Genomic DNA, 7106 nt, shown 5'->3' on the forward strand with positions numbered 1-7106 from the left:
TCATCAAAATAATTTCAGTTAAGGACAAGGTAAACTACCTGGGTTGTATTAGACAGGGGGTATCTGGTGAGTATGGCACAACAAGCCCACACCAAGATAAATCAGCATATTACGTTCTTGGCCAGAAAATCTGCTTTTCTTGACAGTCCAATCATATGGTTGGCTGGTGCATTGGTACAGAGTCACTTGGATTATGCTGCCATCTGCTGGTATACTGGTCTCTCTCCAAAGCAAAAAAATTAGCTTCAAACGGTACAAAACATTTGTAAGGTCCATCCACGTACTCATTTGGACCAAACATTTTTCAACAGACTTAATTAGCTGTCAGTTGAAAAGCGATTTTTATACATCAAGCTGTTTCTCACTTTTGAAATAGTTAAAATACAGTGCCAAAATATTTGAAAAATTATTTTAAACTTGTGAGGGAGAGCCAATATTCCACAATAGGTAGGGGGAAACCGACTTCACCCCTAGCACATTCAAGACCCTGATGGGGGAAAAATCATTTCGATATAGTGCAGCATAACACATTGGAATACGTTGCCCACATATCTGAAACAGAGTGCTTCTCAAACCATCTTTAAAGGGGCTTTAAAAATTGCTTTTTAGTTAGTAAATTAAATTAGTGATTTAAGATACCTAGACTGTTTGTCAGTAAACTGTAATGCTGCTGCTGATGCCTGATGCTGCTGCTTGTAGTCATAATTTGTGATATATAGCCTATTGTCTCTGTTATGCTATGTTGTGACTGTTCTGTGTTTTTCTTAGAGGACCACAGTTGAAATAAGCCATAGGGCTTAATTGGGGTATACATCCTTGTGATATTTTTTCTGATGTACTGTTGTGGAAGTGCTGATGTGCTCTTATTTTTTATCACCAAATACATTCATTCATTCATAGACTAGAGATTATTTTACAACTTGAAAAGACATGAAGCTATATCCTACTATATTCAGAAGTGAATATTGCTGTCATGTGTCTCTCAATTTAAACCTGTAATCAATAACTTTATTTAGTGAATAAAACGTTATTTGGTGCAAAACATTAATCCGGCGCTGTGCCGGGGTTAAAGGCCTCCCAATTCCCAACATCATTGTGGTTAAAGGAATCAATAAAAAAATATTTTAGCCCATCATGTACTGTAATGTTCAGGTAGTCCTTACCTTGGCTTCAAGACGTTTAACTTACTAATTCCATATTTTCTTCTCTCTACCATCCTCTCACTCACTCCATCTTAATTTCACCTGTTCTTTCTCTCATTGGTTAGTGAGTCTGTGGAGACTGAGCCACAGCGCATCATTACAAAAATCAAGCGCAAAGCAATACAAATGAGGAGGTTGCCCTGACGGTTAATTGGTGCGATGTAATAACGTGGAGACGATATGTGGGCCCTTAATTGTGTGTTTACTGCACTATTTATTGGAGAGAGTCTCTCCGCAGGCCAGACGCTGATGAGATGAGCTGTGTTTTCTGCCACTGGGGCTGCTGGTGTACCATTAATCCTGCTTCATTAAGGGAACTAGGAAATGAGAGGAACAGAGTTTGTCTCACAGCTTGATTTTGGCAGAGGCAATGGAACAGAAAAACATGAGATGCTGTGTGAAGAACAACATTTAGAAGTGTGATGTGTTGCCTGGCTGGTGGTTGATGCCAGAGGAAGTAAATAAATGATGAGCAGAGGGTGGGCTGTTGTGTTACATTGTTTGAAACTTGCTGGTATTTGCTTGATTACAGCTTTCTGGGCAGAGGAAATCTGTGATTATGATTCAGTGTATGTGCGTGCATGTGCATTTCCCCCCCGCCAAATTTAGATATTGCCAAGTCCTCCTAGCCATAGATTACGACTCTCGTAGATGTATTTTATCGATTCTGACATTTTCAATCTACGAGAGTCGTAGCGACCATCCCCTCATTTCCCACTGGATTGTCAGCTCCAAAATAGTGTTTTAATCCCGCCTGTGGCCGATTCTGTCGGAAATTCCCAATGGGTAGTATGACAAAGCGCATGCGGAATTACACTAAATGTAAACAGGAAGTAAACAAGGTGGGAAAAAGGCAGACAGGATTAAAAGATTATTGGAGAACTACGGGCTTTGGAGCTGACAATCCAGTGGGAAATGGGGGGATGGTCGCTACGACTCTCGTAGTTTCATAATGTCAGAATCGATAAAGTACATCTACGAGAGTCGAAATCTACGGCTCAAGTCCTCCCATGTTTGTATAGTCCCTGTCACAGCCAACTCTATCTTGGGAAAGGTGTAGACAACCGCATGTCTTCTCTGGGGGTGCTCCTTCCATTCCGACATCTCACTACTCCGACTAGTGGCTTCCGCGTGCGGTTAGGGTTAGGGTTAGGGTTAGGTATAGGGTTCGTCAACGTCGGAAAGGCGACATGTCGGAAAGGCGAAATACACCCCTTCTCTGATACACATGGAGTCGCCAGCAACTTCTTTTCACCTGATTGATTGATTGATTGATTGATTGATTGATTGATTGATTTTATTTAGTGACTTGACAGTGAGAAGTTTGACAAGGAGGGCATAACAGGTGTTGAGGATCACTCTATCCCTCCCAGGTCGATTCCTTACCGGTAAGAGTGACATAGAAGTGAACATACATACAACCTGTGCAGTGACATAAAACAGTGGTTCTCAAACATTTTCATGTCAAGGACCCTCAAATGAATGTATATTTGGCTGCGGACCCCAATCTGAAAATATTTTGTGCAAGGGACACCCCCATACAAGATTTGTGTTGTTAAAATGTTTCAAAACTATTCCCCATTTTCCCACATGTTTTCAAGGGGCCACGTGTTGTGAGCTTGTGGATCGGCTATTTTCTAATAGCCGGTGTGTATAGGGTTAAAGTGGTTAAACTTATTTTGATGCTATATTAAGTAATTTAGCTGGGGACCCCCTGGAATCCCCTCGAGGACCCCTTTGAGAACCACTGACATAGAACATGGCCAATTGCGTTTGTTTGAGTCCCCAGCCAAGCTGGAGAACACCCATGTTCCACATCCACGGAGGTGGGCAGGAAATTTACCCCTGCACCACCTGGACACCCACTGGTTACCACGGTTTGTGATGCTAGTGTGCGAATATGTGAGTTTACAATTTTCTCAGTGTTCTCTGCTTCAGGGTTATGCCAGCTCTTTCACAGACACTGAACCGTACACCTTGGAGTGATCTGATTGTGTACGTCCATTGGTCTGATTGTCAGTGAAAAAGTTAAGGTATGTCAGTGAAAGAATTAAGTTATGTCAGTGAAAGAGTTGAGTTACTGTATGTCGTGAAATAATTAAGTAAAAAATAATTCAGTTGTCAGTGAAATAATTACGTTATGTAGGTGAAAGAATTAAGTTATGAAAGTTAAGTTATGTCGGTGAAAGAATTACGTGAAAATGGGCCATGTGTACAAAATCCTTCATGATGTATTTCATCCCTGGTGCAGTATGTCTATCTCATCTCTTGGGGGGTTGGTGGCTCCAGTCTTCCTGTCTCTGTCAACCCCCCCGGTCCCTCTGGGTTTATTCCTGACAGAAGACCAGGAGAGAAACAGCCATTTGTCTGTCATCCTTTCTTCTGTTCTTTTTACATCCCCTCAGCTATTCATTTCATGCATGTGAAGGTTACACTACCTGAAATATGTTGCAATACAAGTGCAACTGTAGCGCTTGTCTATTTTTCAGTGGGAGATCATGTATTTTTCCCTTTGTGTGTAGGGATCAGTTGTTTTTGAATTGCTTTGCAGTAAAATAATGTTCTTGGTGTCTGGTTGAGATAGTTACGTTTCAGTTAAAACAATATCCACAATACTCATTGGTTTTTGTTTGTTGTTTTTGGCAATATGGTCCAAATCGTATTAATATGGCATATGCAATTTCATTATACTAAACCTTTATTTGCCATTGGAGAGGGAAGTGATAAAAGGAACGCACGGGTGTTAAACACTGATTGGTTAGCAATCATAAGCTGTAGGTAAGAAACTGACCAATCAGCTCGAGCCAAAGCTGTATCTTCCCAGTTGAAAGGAGGAACAGTCATATGCATCACATTCTAAGCCTTCTTCCCCCACACTGAGAGGCAAACTTTGATGGAATACATGGACATCAATGGGAACCAGGTTGACAAGCGTAGGAATAAACATTATCTTTGAATCATAGGCGACCTTTGTGGGATTGTCGGGTGGGATTGTCGGGTCTCTTCTCTACATGTAAAGTGTCTTGAGACAACTTGTTGTGATTTGACACTTTAATAAAATTGAATTGAATTGAATTGAATTTGTCAAATAACAATAAATAGCTAAATAAATGTGTGATATGTCTTCTTTAATTTCACTGAACCGTTTATTTGACAAAGGTTGCAATAATTCAAAGATAGTCTTCATTCAGTCCCCAGACACACACAACCAGACAAGCACTCTTGCTGTCTGTCAATCCTTCAATGACGATGTGACCAATAAAAAGAACAAATTTGTGAATGGAGTTTATTTTGCTCCTCCTTTGCTACATTTTTGTTTGTCTCTTGACTTACTGTGCTCCCTTAAGTGGCTGCTATGCTTGGTGTCCGATTCAAAACGCTGGCGATGACCTGCAATTTCACCAAGGACATGACACCCACATAATTGCAGGATATAATCCAGCCCTACACTCCTTCCCACACATCAGATGCCTTGGCCAATGCCAAGTGTTACTGTACTACAACTACACTACACTACAAGTCAGTTTGTAGCACTTAATTGTTTTCTTGGCACTATATTTACTTGGCCGCTTACCCTGTTAGTTGACTAGACTTCATTCTTGCACTTTGTAAATCGCTCTGGATAAGAGCATCTGTTAAGTGTCTAAATTGTAATAACATGTTGTTACTGGTTGGCTACTTGGCACTAATGGCAATGTATTGTTGATCAAATGCTATTTTTTAATTGTCTTGTTTCTCACATGGAAATCACTAAAGTAGTTCTGCCACAATCAAATAATCCTGCCCACTGATTAATTACATAGCCCACCAGATGTGAACAACACTCATACGTACAAACATTGCGGGACCAGATGTATGGGTGTGAGAATTTATGTGTGTGTGTGTGTGTGTGTGTGTGTGTGTGTGTGTGTGTGTGTGTGTGTGTGTGTGTGTGTGTGTGTGTGTGTGTGTGTGTGTGTGTGTGTGTGTGTGTGTGTGGGGTGCTATTGCTGCTACTGCAGTATACTATCCCTCTCAATAGGCATATTATGCATTGGTATTACAATGCTTTTAAAACACTTTGCTGTCACTGTCAGAGAGACCACAGGGAATAGAAACATTAATTAACAGCATTTGACAGGTCTTCTACTGCAGACATTCAATCCCAGGACTTGACTGACAAGTGCAATGCAAGGGTCACACTTCTGTTGCCTCGGTCTCATTTTCTTTTTCTCCCTTTAGATTTTTCTCTCAGCCCTTCATCTTCTCACCTGTCATCTCTTTCGTCACACTTCATCAAGTTGTAAATGGACAGAGGAACACGACAGACAAAGCAGAGGCGTGGATTTGAGCAGCGCTGGTTACATCGCTGTGGCCGTTGTGTTTGTTTCACTGCGCTCATCCTGTCGGGATTTCTCACAAGGTGTGAGGCCAACAGAGAATTACAGAGACCCCCTCAGACATAAACAGACGCTCGCTGTTTCCCTTCAAACCTTTTTTTTTCTTACGTCTGTTCTGCTCAAACTAAGTGCAATGCAGGCTTATCTGCTTCTCCACAGGTATTGTTGTGAAGCTTGCTGTTCAGTGCTGTCCTCTTTCTTAAAGGGAATAAAAGTAATTGATGGGGGAAGCGAGAGAGGGGCCCCCCATCACCCCCCCCCCCCCCCCCAACACCAATGGCTGTGGGATTTTGTTCATTCCCCACCTCTCATTGTGATGTATAAGGTCTCTCGCTTGGAAGGAACAAGCATCTGGTTGATCGTCTAATCTTTCGGAAATGTTCCATAATTTATCATCATCAAATCCAATTATGGGCCACCCAAAGCACTATGCAATATCACTGGGTCTATGATCTAAAACAAATAAGCAAGTCACAACGCAGATCTCCACTCCCCCAGATTTCTTCTCTCCACTCCCTCTGATTAATACAGGTGATTAAATCAGGGCATAAAACACAACCACAGAAAGGAGGCTTGGCTTTAATTATTTCTGCTGGCACTGCACAGTCCGAGCAGTACAATAAAGCCAGGGAACCTTAAGACTTAATTAGAAGGGATGCAATATTTATTAGGGATGCACCGATATATATATCGGCCACATATCGGTTTCGGACGATATTAGCTGTAGCCGATATTTATCTGTTGTTGAGAAGCATACATTTTGCGCTGGTTATGTTGGTTTGTTGGTTATCTGCAACCTACCAAGCTGTAGATTCTGAACAGTTATCTTTTACAATGAAGCTGGATTTGTTTTCCTGGCACAAAAGGGGGAAATAATAACAAAAAAATAAACAAATATCGGTATTGGTATCGGCTATCGGTTAAATCAGTATTGGTCAAGACTTTCCATAGCGTTGCAGCCCTAATATTTATGGGTGCCCACCCACAGCCACATGAGATTTGTCGAGTGGGGAGGAGAGAGGGAGGGGGATTTGGCCTTTAGCAATTACTTCCTGGCTTTCATTAGTGCAGTGGTTAGTACGACACAGTTGTACGACTAAGTATAGAGTAGGGCTTAATTGGTTATCAGACTGATCGATTTAGTCAATTATTTAAAAAAAAATGTTTTCATGTTGATTCGTTGATATATAAATAATAAAACTAATCAATGAAAGAAACACTTTCAAATAATCATAAATAAGAAAATAATCGATAGTTACAGCACACATTTTAGGAGCTTTTTCCCAGCTGTGCACAGTTGGAAAAAATGTTAATTTCTAAAGGTTTATGGAACCCCCCCCCCCTCTCACACACACACACACACACACACACACACACACACACACACACACACACACACACACACACACACACACACACACACACACACACACACACACACACACACACACACACACATTTATATCTATTAGTATTCTAGACTAGATGAACGCATCAAATATTTAGAAGCTCAAAATACTGCTGT

This window comes from Gymnoscopelus microlampas (genome assembly GCF_963454915.1).
Source record: "Gymnoscopelus microlampas genome assembly, chromosome: 1".
Classification (NCBI taxonomy): domain Eukaryota; kingdom Metazoa; phylum Chordata; class Actinopteri; order Myctophiformes; family Myctophidae; genus Gymnoscopelus; species Gymnoscopelus microlampas.